This window comes from Protopterus annectens, chromosome 16.part0 (genome assembly GCF_019279795.1).
Source record: "Protopterus annectens isolate FY-2018-M chromosome 16.part0, PAN1.0, whole genome shotgun sequence".
NCBI classification, from domain to species: Eukaryota; Metazoa; Chordata; order Ceratodontiformes; family Protopteridae; genus Protopterus; species Protopterus annectens.
The window spans coordinates 204,952,242-204,971,918 of record NC_056750.1 but is presented as its reverse complement, the minus strand read 5'-3'; the positions used below and the strand labels follow the sequence as shown (position 1 = coordinate 204,971,918).

Here is a 19,677-nt window from a genome sequence, read left to right as displayed (position 1 = left end):
GTGCATCCATCCCATTATGGTGCACTGCAGTGTCAGTGACAGCACATTGATGAGTGCAGCATCCCCTTATGCTGCACTGCTGTATTCGTGAGAGCAGACTGATGAGTGCAGCATCCCCTTATGGTGCACTGCAGTATCAGTGACAGCACACTCATGAGTGCAGGATCCCCTCATGCTGCACTGCAGTATTAGTGACATCACACTTGTGAGTCCAGTGCTCCTCTTATGTTGCACTGCAATAGCAGTGACAGCATTATCAGTGACAGCCTTATGTCATTCATGCTTATCATAAGATTTACAATATATAATTACATGCACACACACACACACACACACACACACACACACACACACACACACACACACACACACACACAGTTACAGACACATATTAGTGTACACTTTGGATATCTGCTTGTGATCAAATGAATGAATAAATACATAAATAATGACCTAGAAATATAATTCATCTGCCTGTTGTCTAAATCATATAATGCAACCTATTGCAACACTCTTATGCCCTCCCAACCTCTTAGCAAATTAATCAGATACAAAGCGCCAAAATTATGGACAGAATTCAAATATTAGTCTTATATACCAAGAAAGTTGCTAGCATAAGAGGTTTTCTATTAACAAGCACCTTCTGATATATATGAAGCCTGAAACTCACATCTGTCATTTTTTGACTGCAATCCACAGCATTTTGCCAGAAAACCACAAACTTTACACACACACACACATGCACACGCATGTGCAGACACACACACATGCACGCGTGCGTGCAGACACACACAAACACACACACACACACACACACACACACACACACACACACACACACACACACACACGTGAACATCAATTACAGACACTTTTATGACTGTGATTATTCATGTCTGCCAGAGATAAAACATATTAATAAATACATATATAATGGCCCAGAAATGTATCTTGCCTCATTGTTTTCAAAAACATCTGTTACAACAAATTGCAACCTTTCATCTGTCCTCTCAACTTCTTAGTCTAAGAGTCAAAGAAAAAGACCCAACATTAGGAGCAGATTTTTAATATTATAATTATATACTGAGAAAGCTATAGTATTACAGTTTTGAAGTATGAGCTAGCTTATTCTGAGCTGATCTCAAGTATACCCCATATATTTGCAAATAATGTAGTAGCTCTCCAGTATTGCCGAGTTCTATTTTTAACTTAATTTGATCATTTTAAAAAGCACTTGTCCTGATGAGGGTTATGGTGATAAGATGCTGAGCAAAGCAGATCAGACTTCTCCATCCTCAACAGACTTCTCCATCCTCAACAGCAGTTCCCAATAGATCAGACTTCTCCATCCTCAACAGCAGTTCCCAATAGATCAGACTTCTCCATCCTCAACAGCAGTTCCCAATAGATCAGACCTCTCCATCCTCAACAGCAGTTCCCAATTCATCCTGCTGGAGAGCCAGGTAGGTTGGGCATCTTGATTGATATAATCTCTCTCCAGTGTGCCTTGGGTGTGTCCTGAGGGTTCTTCCAAAAGGACCATCCTTTATTCACCTTCCATGATACACATAGGGGAACCTCACTAGGTGTTCAGGCAATATCAGCAGATTTCTCTTAATCTGGAGGAGAAACAGCTTTACACCAAGATGTTTCCAAATTGCCACAGTCCTTGCTCTTTCATGTAAACTGAGATTAGTGATTTTGCAAAGCAGTCATCCATCCATCCATCCAGACTTAATCTCTTCCTTTTCATTACTATTCAAATGTCAGAACCACAAGTGAAGATGGAGGCATAGACTGACCAGCACACTGAAAACTTCACCTCTTGACTCATGTCTTTCCTCACTACCACAGGATCCTGAGTGTAATGTTTAATTAGGTAATACATTTCAAGTTGATCATGGCTGAACCTTGATTCCCCATTAAAAATGTCTGTTATTCTGTTATTTTTGTTTCTAAATTAGAACAATCTTGATCCAATTAGAGGTGGTACAGAGCTATTAAAAGAATACATTAGATTAGAAAATTAGACTATAAAAAAAAAGAAAACACCATGCTTGGCATTAAGCTGAACACATTCAAGGTGAGTGTAGGACTTATTTCCCCCTCTGTTTAAGATTTTCATGGACAAGTTATAGGGAATATCTAGTCTGGGGATATTAAGTCTTTGTTGTTGCTTCAGACAATGTCCTTTTAGTGACTACTATCTCCAGGATGCACTGTAGCAATTTCCTGCTGAACATGAAGTGATTAATATGACAATTATCACTTCCAAATCACAGGTCAGGGTTATCTCCTGCAAAATACTGGATTGTTCCCTACATGTGAGGGAGAAGTATTGACCTGAGGGGCAAGAGTTTAAAGATCTTGAGGTCTTGTTCACAAGTGATGCTAGCAGGATCAGTAGATTGACCAGTGACCGAGTGCAGCAGTAGTAGTACTGGAGGCATTGTACTGGACTGTGGCAGGGAAATGAGAGTTCAGTCACAGGGCAAAGCTTTCAGTTTACTGATTAGTCTATGCCTATCCTCACATATGGTCATAAGTTTTGAGTAGGGCCCAAAAGGATGGGCTTACAGATAAAGGCAGCAGAAATAAGAAGTAAAATAGTTGGGGTCATTGTCTGTGACAGGGTACATAGTTCTGCAATCCAGAAATATGTCAAATTATAGCTACTGTTCCTCCATGTTTAAAAAAGTCAGTTCAGGTGGTTTGGTCACTTTGCCATGATGCCCCTGTATATCTCAAAGGATGTGTACCAAGACAGCCCAATGGGAGCAGACACTATGGCATATATTTCACATACTGGAAGAATCATATCCTTCAGCTTGCCTGAGAATGCTTGGCTATGCCCAGGGTGAGATGGAGATTGCAGTAGGGCATAGGGAAGCCTGGACTGTTCTGCTCACCTTCTAACCCCAAAGAGCCTCACCAGGACAAGTGGCAAAGAAAATGGATGATAATGATGTTGAACATTCTCATATTTTACCATGATTAAAGGTTTTGAGCAGTAAAGATGCTAGTATTTATCAAAGACCTTGATACTGAACCCCAAAACACATTAGTTTTGACAAAGAAGCTTTTCATATTTTCACGATAATTTCATTTAATCATACTGATCCCCAGAACCAGTCCTGAGAAATTCCATTTCTCAGAAAGCAGCTGGCACCTTGGTGACATGCATAGGTCATTCAGGCACAACCTGCTTAAGCTGCATATAGTTTTCATGTGAGTTGAACATCCACAAATTGAAGGGTGGGAGGTTCAAGTGCAATGCCAGGTAAGTGACAGGCAGGAATGAAAGGAATCCCATAGGTTTAACTTTATTAACATAATTATAAAATGACTTGCAGTCATTCTTGAACTTTGCTATAACATAATAATCACTTTTACCCAGGTTTGTTGCCTGCTGTTTTAATTGTGATGGACTTTCCTTTTTTGGAGATTATTACAAAGTCAGGTAGATCTTGCGGGTGAAATAGTGTCCATTTTCTTTCACATACAGTTGTTTTCCCTCTCTTACATTATTGTTGTTACAGAGTTCCACAATGCTGTCCTGTTGTTATTGTTCTCTAATATATCTTATAGTAGAATACATTTACAGACACAGTCGCATATATCGTAAAATAAATTTATGCTCTCTGAAAGATCCCTTTGCTAAACAATTCCCTTCCAGTGTGTTTTAATAGTATGCTACTAATGGCTAAATACTTTGCAAAGATTCTGAATTCTGAAGTGCTCTTAGTGGTGCTAATGTAATAAATAGGCGTAAACCATTGCATTTTGGTCTAATTATAGAGAGGAAATGAGTCCTGCTTTGCTACATGTGAAGCTATATTTGTTACTTCTCCTAACTGAATTTTTAACAAGCTGTTTCAAACTTTTAGAGCTAACAAAATCAAGAAATATTTGTGAAGGCACTCATTGCAGTATCATTAGGAATAATGTTAAATTTGACCATACCAATGCTAAACTACTTATACTCGCGTCTAATAAGAAACGACAATCTACAACACCTAAGGAAATGCATATCATTTTATCATAGCAATTTAAGAAGAGCACAAAGAATATCAGAACTGTCTATGCCAACATAATGTGTGAAAAGAGGAATAGTTAACGTGCAGAAACTACTCCACCTGTACCAACTGGACTCATTAATTTAAACAAGACCATCCTTATTAAATTGTGTGTCAGCAATGTGGAATGCCACAATGGGAAATTGTACGATTCAGTGAGGACCAGCTGTGTGACTCCTGAGTGATTCTGGTTGATTGTTCCCTGAAATACAGTGGATTATATATAATGGTGTTGATTTCAGTGTGAATCGTGACAAAAAAATTTGCTTTTTGTGAGTTTGTGGGAGTATCTTTTCAGACAGTCGACTTTGTGGATTTCAAATTTGAAAAACTGGACTTTGAGCTCCATAAAACAAACCTACATCTGTCACAGTGGTCTTAAAGACAATTATTGTCTATGAAATTATCATTTTTATAATATTCCTAGCATTAGTCATTGCCAGTCAGATTGAGTATGAGTTTTCAGAACCACGGAACTCACATTGCAATCACCTGTTATTTTTCCTCCACAATAGATGCTACTGGCGGTCCAAGTATATAATTGCTAGAATTACGTGTAGTTACGCTTGTACACTTACAGTCAAATAGACCACATACAAAAATACTATAAAAGCAATTTCTGCAGGGGGATGAGTAAGCCCAGCATACATTATTATTCTCTCGCTGTGCTTACTGTATCTCAGAGCGTGAATGATTAATGGCAGACAAATCCTCCTTCTTCTCAGGGAGGCTGTAATCTCAGAGTTTATACAAGATACTTCTCTCCAAGGTGCAACATATTTCTTCAATTAGATGTCAGTAAATGCCACCTCAAGAAACTACCCCTCGAGAACTGCAACACAAGCAATTCCATATGAAGCAACTAACTTTAAACTATGCCAGTCTCCCCACATCAGTCTAGGCTACTTTATGATTACTTTACTTATTTTTGTACGCTACTTTTGTAACCCCCTCCCATTTCCTCATAATCCTGGTACCCTTGTGCCCAGTTACATATTCTTTCCTTTTACTTTTTAGTGTCTTACCATACCAGACAAGGGATGTGAGGGTCAAGGATCAGGAGTCATTATCCTCTAGGGTCAGAATTAGATTCTTTTTTGTTCCTAACCCCTCTCTTTGTTGACTGGAAGACATAATAAAATGCTCTGTTGTATTAAACTCACACACACAAAGACTTAGATATTTCTGAATACAACTTTTTCCCCAGTCGTCTAGGTTTTGCCCAATGATGCTCTTTCCTTCAGCCAGTCAACAAGTTCATTCCCCTTCTGGTGGTGAGAAACAGACACTTTCCAGCTTGTCTGGATAACATCCCTATGGCCTATTTGTTCTCTTTCTGGAGGGTGTAAGCAGCCCATTTATACCCCTAGAGAAGGAGAGTCAGACAGTAGGAAGCTGGCTGGACTACTGAACCTGGTAAACTTCCCTTCTGGAGTTTCTAACCCCTTCTATGGTATGCTAGTGCTCTGCTGGTGCTGCCAACAGTGAAGATTACATACATTTCTGAATGCATGCTTGCATGCATGTTAAACCCAGGCCGTTAGGCAACATGTGCTCTGCTGGTGCAACAACTAGTGCTGCCTCTAGGTGTCACCAAAGCAGCAGGCCAATACCACCTCTGTCCTCCAGGATGCTCCTTCTGGTGCTCATGCCTCTAACGGAAAGTCGCCTGGATGTCAAGTCAGGGCTTCATCTCTTTGTGCCACAGAAGTGGGTCTGAATGTAACTTTTATGATGTGATCACAGCCATTTTTCCAGTAAACCACTGCAACATGTATGATACGTAATGTAGTAAATGAAGTCAGAATGTCTGTGGTTAAATAATCCCCCACCTGAAGCCTTGAATCAGATGTGTTGTCTAGGATATGGGTGATTATTTATTGTTTTGTCCAAATATCCAAGAAGAAAAAGCATGGAGATGTGCATTTTTATAACTGATTATTCTACACGTGGTCAACAACTAACTGGTTTGTTGTTACCTTCCAAGGCCCACATTCCTAAAGTTACAAATTCCAAACTATATTTTCTATTACTTTTGTTTGCTGTGAGAAAGTAGCTTGTGTGACTAATGTTTCATCTTTACAGAGTGATTCCTTTATTTCCCGTGGTTGCTTGGCCATAGAATCAGTAATATTATGTAAGGACAGAGTGATGAGGAAACAGCCCTCACATGTGCGGTTCAGGTTGGCTTGACCAACAAAATATGCTACTTGTATTTCCTAATGCAATATTATTCTCATTTGGATTGATAATTCTCCTTTTGGGTGGTCACGAGTTGCTGTCTTAGTGAATCCTATAAATTCAGTCTGGGTAGTTTTCCTTGTAATGTTGATGTAAATAAATGGCCCTGCAAACTAAGGGTAGTGATTTGAATAAAAAAAAGATTCAGCTCAGTACAGTGGGCATTATTCCAATTATCTGGTCTTATTTATTTATTTATTTGAGGTTTGACATCGGACTAAGTTAGATGAAACTGCAAATCCCTTTTTCATGGACAATGCTTGGATGAATGCTTAATGGGGAAATTTAACTCTTCAGACAATTAAAACTTATGAAACGTCTGAAAACGAGAATCCTTAAAGTAATGAGAAAGGACTGGACTAAGTTGTGGGTAAGTTTGTTGACAATGGGGTCACTGACCATAAGTGAGTCCCATATTGTCTATTAAAACCAAACAGCTCTAATTAGAAGTACTTGGCAACAATTGCACATAGCGAATCAATCTCATATGTGTACTCAAACAAAACCTAGTTTGTATAATTATGAAAAGCACAAAATCAGAAAAATTATACTCTGCACTTCATATCCCCTTACTTTTTTATTCTCATTCTGGCTGCTTCAAATTAGAGAAAGAATTATTAATAAAAGCACACATACATACATATGTACATACATGCATACATACATACATACATACATACATACATACATACATAAACTCTTCTGTTCTGTATTGGAGGTGCTGTAATCTCAAACTACAGTCGTCAGTACTGTGTTCAAGACCCTACACCACTACAACAAATAGCAAGCAAAGAAACATAAGCAATCAAAGTACTGAGCAAACTTTCTCCAGTAAAATTAAACTGAGCAATCAGGGAGCGAGCACCTTTAGGTAACCCTGTATAACTTCCTCTAATCCATATAGATGAAAACTACTAACATCAAAAGGCATGTTGACAAAAGTGCACTTTGTGAAAATGCACAAACCACATGCACATTTTGAACAATAGAACATACACCCTGCAGGCACAACTCCTCCTGCATCCCCTAACCCTAAACATAATGACCCACAGTATATTCCTGTTCATGCTGAACTGATTAGTTATGTGCTGCTCTCTGAGCTGTTGGTATATGAGTTGTTGCCTGTAATGTCTTTTTCGGCATGTGCTGTTGCAACATGTAACACTGTCAGCACTGTCTTTGCTATTGCAACATGTAACATTGTCAACACTGGCTTTGCTGTTGCAATGTGTAACATTGTCAGCACTGCCTTTGCTGTTGCAACATGTAACATTGTCAGCACTGGCTTTGCTGTTGCAATGTGTAACATTGTCAGCACTGGCTTTGCTGTTGCAACGTGTAACATTGTCAGCACTGTCTTTGCTGTTGCAATGTGTAACATTGTCAGCACTGGCTTTGCTGTTGCAATGTGTAACATTGTCAGCACTGGCTTTGCTGTTGCAACGTGTAACATTGTCAGCACTGGCTTTGCTGTTGCAACGTGTAACATTGTCAGCACTGGCTTTGCTGTTGCAATGTGTAACATTGTCAGCACTGGCTTTGCTGTTGCAACATGTAACATTGTCAGCACTGGCTTTGCTGTTGCAACGTGTAACATTGTCAGCACTGGCTTTGCTGTTGCAGCGTGTAACATTGTCAGCACTGGCTTTGCTGTTGCAGCGTGTAACATTGTCAGCACTGGCTTTGCTGTTGCAATGTGTAACATTGTCAGCACTGGCTTTGCTGTTGCAACGTGTAACATTGTCAGCACTGGCTTTGCTGTTGCAATGTGTAACATTGTCAGCACTGGCTTTGCTGTTGCAACGTGTAACATTGTCAGCAATGGCTTTGCTGTTGCAACGTGTAACATTGTCAGCACTGGCTTTGCTGTTGCAACATGTAACATTATCAGCACTGGCTTTGCTGTTGCAATGTGTAACATTGTCAGCACTGGCTTTGCTGTTGCAACGTGTAACATTGTCAGCACTGGCTTTAGCAGCAGCTACCAAGAGATGTTGAGCTCCTGCTGCTGCTGCTGCATCTAATGTGGCTCCTTTCCTGTACTCAAGAAATCACAGTGTTCAATCTAGGTGTGCTTGTGTGCATATCATCACCATTTTATGTGCTTCTGAATCACTCCATCATGTTGGCCTCCTGCATTTGCATATTCCATGTTGTTCGTTTGCACTGATATTCTCAATTACATGTCATATGTGTTCGTTTGCATGTGAGGCATAACATACTTTAAGCATCCCATACCATTATTTTGTGCAGGTGTGGCAATGTCTTCAGATGCTGATTGACAACCATGCAAATTCAGCAGATTCTCTATGAAAAATAAATATGGTGTCATGCCTTTGTATGGTGTCATGCCACTGTAAAGTTGAAGCCACAAAAATGGTAAAATGAAAGTATTTCTTACCATTTCTGTTGCTTACCGTTAGTAATGCCTGCTGAAACAGCAAGGAGTCTGCTGCCTCATGCCTCTCTCCCAGCCATAGTCTATAGAGGAAAAAAATTAATAAATAAAATGTGAAGTTCTTGGGGATGTAACTCTTATATACCTCTCAACTTCTTAGAGCAAGAAATCTAGACAAAGCCGTAAATGAAATAGGGACAAAGAACCAAAAATAGGGACAATTTTTAAATATCGCTCTTACAAACTTAGAAGGTTGATAGAATAACACGTTTTGCATTAGCATGAATTTTCTGAAGGATATGAAGTCTGAAACTCAAATGTCTGTCATTATTTCCTAACTTCAGTTTTTAATGGTTTGCCACTAATTTGCCAGAAAACCACAATTTTAAGAAAAATGTACCAAAAATATATGAGGCAAAAATCTGTACATTCTGTGAAAATCTGTACAGTTGAGAGGTATGACCCCTGTAATGGATGTGTTGTTGTATTGGTACTTTTTATTAAGCTAAAAAATTGTATGTAGTAGAAAAACTGTAAATGCACATGAATGTACTCTTTGCTTGCACATATTCATAAAACATCATCACTATGAGCATGAATTAAAAAGGAGGCCATCTGTGAGGTGAGGGTGTGGGTTCATAGGTTCATAGGTTGGTACTAGGCTATCAGCCCTAGGGCCTATACAAGCCTAGCCATAACAATTCCCTGGGCTAATTTCCCACACACCCTTACTTCCCCTGGACCCCTGTCCTAAGCTAGCGTAGACGTGGCGTGTTTCGGGATGAATTTCCTTCCATCCCCAGAGTCAAGGTTCCTTTCCTTTTGAAGAGGACTAAACACTCACTCTGACATGTATGGGCATGGGAGCTCTAGTCTCAGAGTCTGGGGAGTCAGCATGTTTTGTTTATCTGTGATGGCAGGTTTGCTACTGCACATCCTTTGGGATACTTAAGGTAAACTGTATCCTTAAATCTAATTGCAATGCAGACGCTAAAATCACTGGCTTTTGCACACAGTACTGAGAGGATGTAAACCAAATGCTGACCTCAGTGTGATGCAAATTATTCCAAAGTAACCAAATAAATAAACAGATTAACTCAACAAAATTAAACTACAGCACTCTTTTAATGTAGATTAATTCAACAAAATTACACTACAATACTCTTATATTGAAAAAGAATAAATAAAAATAGCAGCGTTACATTGTTTAATACTTCAGCTGAGGTTTATAGATGGGTTGCACAGCACAGAGTAGTACGGCAGCAGTCATGCATAGGATGTAGGAGATCCAAAGATGGCTTCCTATTCAAATGTTGACATTCGAAATGCCGAGTGACAAAAAGCTGGAAAAAAATACAAGAGAATAGAGCGAACTTCAAAAATCCCCCTTCTCCTTTAAACTTCTTTTTTGCAGGGGCAAATCCCCTCTGCACCCTCACACCCTCTGAACTTAGATATACCAACCCAAAGATTGCCATACCTTAGAGAAAAGGAAATATTCTGAGAAATGGCATCTCAGACTTGATATATATATATATATATATATATATATATATATATATATATATATATATATATATATACGTCTGTTCTTTCGGCGATTCAGTCTCCGTATTTCAGGACTTGATCTAGTAGGTTCCAGCATTTCAAATGGTTAACTCCAATGACATTATTTGCATAAAAATATAATGCAAAAAATTGTGCAATATGAATCACGTACAAATGAGCACCTCACAGAGGAGCAGCTACTTAATCACTTCTGAGTTGGGAGGGATGCACTATGGGACTTAGACATTTGTCACCCATTAATAGACCTGAGAGATATATATTGTATACCCATTCCTGAAGAACCTAAGATATGTGTAGTATTTACCATCCTACCAACAGACATCTTTAAGTGAGCTATGGGGTACAAATTATGTGTATTGCTTCTGTCTCATGAATACTTAAGCAAGAACTCAGCTTCATGCTACAAGTAAAGGAGCATGTCTTATTCCCAAGCATACCTGGGGAGACAGCCAACATCCTACAGACATGTTTATAAAATTGCATGCTTCCTTAAGGTATTGGACACCAGACATTGCATCCATGATATAAGTCTCCAACTCATTCTGAAGGACAGAGAAACATAAATAAGAAGGGCTATCACTACCAGAATTGCCAGGTGATCTGCAATGCTTAGGGATTTATCTATAATGTTTGCATGTTCTACCTAGGCAGTTCATATGATTTACATATATGGAACATGTTCCACCCTATATCTACATCTCACAGGGTCACCTTGTAGGTAGGTACACCTGCAAAGAAGAAGAAATAGCTAATGCATGCTAGGTGGATTCCACATACAATGGTGTGTCTTGTGTGTTGCAGAAGATGCTAAATATGCCCTTGATCCACACGAGATGAGTCCAGTTTGCAAGTCACAGATTATGGCAGAAACACTGTATAGCATAACGCATGCCAAAACAAGGAATGTCATGGAAGAGTCTTTGGACTACTGAAGGGGAGATTCTACTACCTAGACATGACTGTTGGTGCACTACAATATAGCCTGGACACAGGAAACAAACTATTTGAAGTGTGTGCCATGCTATACAACATGGGCATGTGTGAACAGGTGCAGCAGGATGACAGCACCATGCTTGGATAGTCCAAATCTAATATAGCAGCAGCATCAGCAGGTCACAGAGCAGACTGAAGGGATGGCAGTGGAGGAGAGGAGCTATAGCCAGTGCAGTGACAGACACAATACATTGCAATGCTGACAAGGCAGTGACATCTGGTCTACAGTTATGGGCCGTGATACAAGCAACACGAAATAATAGAATATATGCTGTAAGACACAGGCTATGCAGGGCAGTGCATGGTCTGGCCACAATGTACATCATATATTAAAAAATGCATGCAAGATAGGGGTGGACAGGTTGCATCAGTCATCACTTGCCAGGTGGCACAGATATCTGCAACATTACAGGGTGGGGTAGGATCATGGGAGGTGAATGCAGTATGGAGTAGGGTCATAGGAGGTGATTGCAGTGTGGGGTAGGGCCATCGTGGGTGAATGCAGTGTGGGGTAGGGTCATGGGAGGTGAATGCAGTGTGGGGTAGGTCCATGGGAGGTGAATGCAGTGTGGGGTAGAGCCATGGGAGGTGAATGGAGTGTGGGGTAGGGTCATAGAAGGTGATTGCAGTGTGGGGTATGGCCATGAGAGGTGAATGCAGTGTGGGGTAGGATCATGGAAGGTGAATGCAGTGTGGGGTAGGGTAATAGGAGGTGATTGCAGTGTGGGGTAGGGCCATCGTGGGTGAATGCAGTGTGAGGTAGGGTCATGGAAGGTGAATGCAGTGTGGGGTAGGGCCATGGGAGGTGAATGCAATGTGGGGTAGGGCCATCGTGGGTGAATGCAGTGTGGGGTAGGGTCATGGGAGGTGAATGCAGTGTGGGGTAGGGCCATCGTGGGTGAATGCAGTGTGGGGTAGGGTCATGGGAGGTGAATGCAGTGTGAGGTAGGGCCATGGGAGGTGAATACAGTGTGGGGTAGAGCCATGGGAGGTGAATGGAGTGTGGAGTAGGTTCATAGGTTCATAGGTTCATAGGTTCATACTAGGCTATCTGCCCTAGGGCATTTATAAGCCTAGCCAGAGTGTATGTGGCTTACACCACCCCTTAGGATGAGAATACTACTCCCTTTTAGGGTTTAGTTTACTATGCCTCTGTCTAGTAGTGACAAAGAGATGACCCCCGGGGTAAACCTACGATCTCCCATCCACTCGTCGAGATTTCTCTTGAATAGAGTCAGTGAGGGGCTCTGCCTAACATGGACTGGGATTCTGTTCCAGAGTGTAGGGAGCCTCTGGGTTATGAATCTGTCCCTCCAGCATGTTCTATTTATTTCTGTGTTGAGGTTTAAGTCACTTGTTCTCGTGGCTCTGATGGATTTGGATTTTCTGAGGTGGAGCATGTCCATTAATTCAGGATTGGACATGGCCTTGTACGTCAGGCACAGATTACCTCTGAGTAGGCGGTATGCGACTGAATAGAGCTGGAGTTTTTTCAGTCGGGCAGCATATGACATATGTTTAAGACCCTTAATCCTCTTGGTGAGGAACTTTGGGGTCTTTCCAACTGCTGCAGGTGTCGGGTGAGATACATCCCAAATGGGGCATTGTACTCAATCATTGGCCTGATAAGAGAAGAGTACAGGGGCACAATGACCTCTCTTGATCTAGATGTGAAACCCTTCATGATAAGGTGGGCAATATAGAAGGTCTTCCTAACCACTTTGGCAATGTGAGTGTCAAATGAGAGGTTACTGTCAACCTGGGTCCCTAGGTCCCTGATTACCTCTTCCGTGCTTAATGGATTACCGCCATGTGGTACTTTGTGGTAATTTACTGTTTTCCCAAAGGGTATGACTATACATTCTTTGGCGTTTAGCTTAAGGCCATGGCTCTGGCACCAATTATCCGTTTCTATGAGGCCTCTCTGAAGGATGTTTGTGTCCGCTGGAGTATCAATTATGGCCCAGTTTGCAGTCATCTGCGAACTTTGTCAGCCACAATCCTCCTATGTTTGCCTGTACCTCGGAAAAATAAATGCCGAACAAGAGGGGTCCCAGGACTGAGCCCTGTGGGACACCGCTTGTGACTGGCTTAGAGTCTGACATAGCTCCAGCAACTCTGACCCTGTGGGTTCTGTCCTTGAGCCAGTTTGCAACCCATCTTGTGACATATGAGTTTACATTTAAGCTGGTGAGTTTGTCTATGATGCCCGAGTGGGGTATTGTGTCAAAGGCTTTTGCAAGGTCAAGGTAGGCTGTGTGAACTGCCTTACCCTCATCAATGGCCTTAGTGACTGTTTCAAAAAGTCGACCAAGTTCAGAAGGCAGGATCTGCCCTTGACAAAGCCAAATTGGGTAGGATCCAATGTCTGTAGGTCCCCAATGTCTTTGTTTATGAGTTCCATAATGATCCTCTCCATAGCTTTGCAGACCAGGCTCATCAGGCTTATGGGGCGGTAATTTCCAGGGTCCGTAGAACCACCGCCTTTGTGAAGTGGGACCACTGTTGCCGTACGCCACTCTTTGGGTGCATTATCCTGTGGTAAGGCTAAGATTAAACAGCAGCCTTATGTGTGGGTTTAGTTCCTCTTGGAGTTCATGTAGCACACAGCCTGGGACACCATCCGGTCCCATTGATGCTGTGTTTTAGCTTTAGAGATGGCGGCTCTCACCTGGGCATCTGAGATGTTAGGGAGGCTACACTCTGCTGGGATAGTTATTTCTCCTTTTGGGGGGGGGGGGAGAAATTTGCACTGAACCTGTCTGCCAGAATGTTGGCAATGTCAGTGGGTTCAGTGTATTTTGTGTCATTTTGAACTAACTCTGAGCATATCTGGGAGTTTCCACCCAGGTTTCTAACATAGCTAAAGAAGGCCTTGTGATTGTCTTTTGTGTCATTTGTGATTTTTCTCTCAAAGTTGGCCTTGGATGATTTTATGAGTGATCGTAGTTTTTTGCTAGTACTGATCAGAGATGCCTTTCCTTTTAGGGATTTTGCTCTGTCATGTAGTAGCTTCCTCCTTCTGTTGTAAAGTTTGTTTATGGCTGGGGTCCACCAGACCAGTCGCCTGCCTTTGGGGAATGGGTCTTGGTTTTATTTGGGATTGCATGATCCATGCATTCTTGAAGGTGCCCATAGAAGGCATTTGCAAAGGAATCAGCAGTGTGGGTTGTGGTTTCCACTGGCCCAGGGGCCTTGAAAGATACCACTTCAGTCTTAAGAAGTGTGAAGTTTGCTTTTGAGAAGTTCTTCACTGTGGTCTTTTGTGCAGGGGTGGGGCGGGATGTGGATTTCCAGTGAGATTAATTTATGGTCTGATCTTATCAAAGAGGGATGTACTTCGGTGTGGAGCATTTTGTCCCCATGTTTGTGATGATCAGGTCTAGTATATTGTCTCCTCTTGTGGGAATGGTGACTAGTTGTTCCATTGCATTTGAGTTTATGAATTCTAAGAACCTTTGGGCTAGAGTGTTGGGGCTTGAGTAATGTTCCCAGTCTATGTTTGGGTAGTTGAAGTCTCCCAAAATGATGGTATTTGGAGAGACATTCATACTCTCCAGTGTCTTCAGGAAGGCTGTGTGGGGTTCCTGAGTTTGAGAGGGTGGTCTGTAGCATGCTACAAACTGTAAGGCAGTTTGCCTATGGTTAGTTGCACCTGGATAGTCTCTGATGCTTCGTGCGTTGCCACTAACCTGGAGTTGTGGGTATCTTTGATGAAAATGGATACTCCCCCTCCTTTTGTGGTTCTGTCCAAGTTTTGGGGCTGGAAAGCATGATATGAGGTAAAACCTGATAGTGCTGGGGTGCTCTCAGGAGCCTTGAACCAGGTTTCAGTCACTGCACAGACATCGATGTTCTCCATACTGAGGAGGGCTTGAGGGCGTGCATCTTGAGGTTTAGACTTCTGGCATTGAGCAGCAGTACCCTTAGTTTTTTTGCACTTGTGTTTTCTAGGGAGGTAGGTTTGTCATTTGAGCCTTGCCTACAAGAGGCACTATGGGGTGGCAAGAGCCTTGGCCAATATCCGAAGCCCAGGGTGACAGGTGCAAACCATCCCTTGCGAAGCAGCGTGGCTTGTCAAGCATGTCATCCCAAGCAGACAGACATTGGATCCCCTTAGAATGACACCAGTAATTAAGCCAATTGTTAAAACTGATCATTTTGTCTTTGTACTGTGGCATCATTCTTGGTGAGGGTAAGATGCTGCTCAGGGTCAGGGTCATACCGGCCTGGGCTACATAATCAGAGAGCTCCTCTATGTCTCTTTTCATGTAGTCCAGGGAGGTACGTCTCAGGTCGTTCACACCTGCATGTACAATGACTGAGTCATATTTGTACTTGCTGTGGAGTGACCTGAGTGCTTGTGTTATGTGGCAGATTCTAGCTCCCGACAGGCAGCTTACTGTGACCCTCTCCTTGTTCAGTCTGGTGAGCGGGACGTCAGTGTGCCTGACTATGGAGTCACCTATTACAAGTGTGTCTGGCATGTTGTTTGGCCTTAAGGGCTGTGACTGTTTAGCACACTGACTTTGTGAACTATGTGTTGCATTTGCTATGTCTTGAGGTGGTGGTTGCTTGGGTGTCTGCTTTGGAGGCCTCTGTTGTTTTGGTAGATTTTTAATCAGCCTCCAGTATGTTTTTGTGTGTTTATGTGTTTGGTTTGCAGTTGTGATAGTTCTATGTGAGACTGGGTTTGTGGTGTGCGTGGTTACCTTCTCCTCCTGACTGGTCTTGCCAGTACTGAATTGAGAGAGCTCAGCCTCCAGTTTGGCTATATAGTTGCATCTCTCACATATATTTGTATTTGTTGGGAGGAGGAGAGGGTTGTCTGTGTACATGAGGCAATTGTAACATTGCCTCAAGATTCCCAGATTCACCAGCTGAACAGGAGAGGACGCTAGCAACTGACCCTTCGACATGCTAGAAATAGTGAAAAAGATTGCTGTGTAACTGAGTCAGAAAGGACCTATAGGGAAATGGGTACTCAACAGAATTTAGGTGAATGAAGTACTTTTCGTTTGTTTAAGAGTGCTTTACCTGTATACAAAATGCTTTAGGAGCAAGTGCTGAGCTTTTCAGATAAAGTATAGGCTGTTTAGATTGCAAGTAAAACAGTTCTAAGGGAAAAATTGAAGAGCAGACTTGGCGGAGCCAGAAAAAGTTTAACCGGCGCTGTGCTATGCGCACGACCACGCAAAGCCGTGCAAATGCGGATTTTAAGCAGTGAACTACAAAAGAGCTAGGAATGGTCCCAAACAACCAATTACTAACAGCTTATTGTGCTGAGGTCACTTCCCCCAAGGATAGGTAGGCTGCTCAAGGCTCCCCACTCCCACTGGTGAGCAAAGAAACTTCCTTTTATCCAAGTAAGGTAATGGACAACACAGGAACTACACCACAGCCCAGAATACAGCAATGCCTGCATACTGGTCTAAACTAGTCGAAAAAGGCGGGAAAACAAGGATTATTTTTTGTTTTTTGTTTTTGCAGAAATACACAGAAAATGCAGAGACAGTGATAAATTAGTTACACAGGCTAGCACACTTTAGTGGGCAGCCTCCACAGTTCAATTAAACAAACAAACAAGCAAACTTTCGACTAAATTCGACTAAATGTAACTTTAAGTGCAATTTTTAAAATAAATGCAGTAATCAGTAAAAAAACAGTTCAGGCTAGGGTCATAGAAGGTGATTTCAGTGTGGGGTAGGGCCATGAGAGGTGAATGCAATGTGGAGTAGGATCATGGGAGGTGAATGCAGTGTGGGGTAGGGCCATGGGAGGTGAATGCAGTGTGGGGTAGGGTCATAGGAGGTAATTGCAGTGTGGGATAGGTCCACAGGAGATGAATGCAGTGTGGGATAGGGCCATGGGAGGTGAATGTAGTGTGGGGTAGGGCCATGGGAGGTGAATGCAGTGTGGGGTAGTGTCATGGGAGGTAAATGCAGTGTGGGGTAGCATCATATGAGGTGATTACTGTGTGGGATAGGGCCATTGGAGGTGAATGCAGTGTGGGGTAGGGCTATGGGAGGTGAATGCAGTAGCTGCTTACTGTGGAAGATTGCTGGATGTCAAGGATCACATCCTTCAATGACAGAGTGGTAGTGGGTTGCCAGTATGTGACTGTTGTGGATTTCTCTGTACCAACTACCTGTTTCAGTGCTGGGTCTGTCTCATGACAAAATGGGGTTGGAGGTGTCCAATGGCTAGAGGCCAAGATCATCTATGACTAGTCTGCACTATCCATACCTGGTGGACTGAACAGTGCAACCTTTTTCATTAATATAGTGCTGAGTATCCCCACTGACGTTTGAACTGCACTTGTGTATGACAAACAGGAAGTCTATTAATGAGCTGCGTCCTGTAGTCAAGGCTTGATTCTCTTATCCTACATTTGTCTGTTTGTGATTCTGAACAAGGCACTTAATCTGACAATGCTCTGCAGCAATTGGGAAAGTGAGATAGTTTTCTCAGTGTCTCCTACACTGCATGTCTAGTATTCTTGTGAACCAGGGGTACCATGCCATGTGCCAGAATATGCACCAATGATGTATCTGCAAAACTGTGTGCCCTTTTATGTGGAACAGGCTGTCAAAATCCACTTGTGTCTGAGTCCTCCCGGTATCATGAAGAATATGGCAAGTAGGGCTGGATTGCTGGGCAGTTGTAATATAACACATGGGTGCACCTATGGAGACAACAGTTACCACCATTGACATCAGTAGTAGTAATGTCTCATTTTGCTGTAGATGAGTCATGTCTTCCTGTTTGCCAATGAGCATGCTCACCAGTGCGACAGTTCTGTGCATAGCAGTTGCTGTGCATCTGGATCATCAACCTGAACACGTGTTGGGAGTGTCTGAGAGTTGCATGCATATCAAGGACAGTACAGGATGTCATAGGATTCCACAGTGTCTCTTACCTATGGTGGGTAGGTCTATGTCACAGGCAGTGCACATATCAGAGACTGTGTTGGGGGGGAGACACAGGAGTACTCAGATATAAATGGCTTGCCAGGCTCTGAAGAGGCTATATACCCTGCACCAACCTCTATAGGGACATCCTCATCTATGGATGTCGGTGGTCCATCTTCAGAATGTTAAAGACAGTGCTTCTGTGACATCTAACCTTTCCACCTGTACATTACCATCATAATTTGCCACAGCAGTCCTGCTGACATTAGCCCTCAGTTGCCCCCCCCACTGTAAACCCCCACCAGTGGAATGTCTGGATGCTTGAAAATATAAAACCAACACGAGCCCAAAGCCTTACAGTTGTACTATCTCTCCATGATAGACATATTGGGATGAATAATTAAATATTGTTATACAACACTCTGTATCACCTTTCTGGGAAGAATATGGCTCTTGCATGCAAATGGTTCTTAGAGAAGTTAAGTGGAGCTCACTAAGAGTAATATTTACATTACTGTATGAATTTTTATGTGTCATACTACAGTGCTATGATCAATGCTAACCTGGTGCAGCACTTAAGAACACACAGGTAGCAGTTGCCAGGGTTGCATTTACATCCAAGACACCACAAGACACTGACTCTGCCTAGTGTGTGTCAACAAAACCCCCTCAACCTCTATCGGCTGCTTCAATTTTTGTGATCAGACCCCTGTAGTCATCCTGCCCACCCCATTACACCAAACCTTCTGCTTTGCCAGTGCCAAATTTTCAAACCAACCGCTACAGCAAATAAAACCCAAAGAAACCCAAAGGTGTATTGCTCAATGCTAGGAGACTAAACAAGAAACTAAACACCCTACAAGCTCTCCTCACTCTGGAGAATATAGATATCTTAGCTGTTACTGAGACAGTGTTTAAATCCACAGAAAGTACTCTGGCATTGCAAGGCTTCACTGCTTTCCACACATTTAGACTATCAGCTACAGAGACAGGGACAAAGGTGGTAGAGTCTTAACCTATATAAGCAGCAAGCATAACTGTGCATTGGTTAAACAGGATGATATCCTGGAATTTATTCCCATGCAAATCACCATAGACAAGGTCCCATACCATATTCTAGCTAGCTGTATGTCACTCTCTGTGTCCACAGAGTCCCATAGCTCATACTTGGACCTACTGGAGACACTCACCATTAAACCAAATATCCTGTTAATGGGAGACTTTAACTACCCCTCAAAAGAATGGGAAACATACATTGCCTCATACTCAAAGGCATGATTCTTGGACTTTATTAACACAAATATCTAAGGAAATCATATTGCCACTTTATTCAGTCCTTATCAGACCCATCATTGAGTATAATGCCCCCTTTAGTGTGTACCTGACCAGACCTGCAGCAGTTGGAACTCCCACAAAATTTTCTTGCCAGGAGAATCCAGGGTATAAACATATTGTCCTGTATGGATCACCTTAAAGCCCACTCTCTGTA

General features: G+C 42.2%; 1 long non-coding RNA gene across 1 annotated transcript in view; it reads right to left on the bottom strand.

Annotated features, from left to right (window-relative positions):
* Positions 1-9,916: 9,916 nt before the first annotated feature.
* LOC122790895 overlaps positions 9,917-19,677 on the bottom strand; it is a 55,910-nt gene continuing 46,149 nt past the window's right edge. The window contains exon 3 of the long non-coding RNA XR_006363049.1: positions 9,917-10,058. This is a non-coding gene — a long non-coding RNA (uncharacterized LOC122790895). The remainder of the gene's footprint in view (positions 10,059-19,677) is intronic.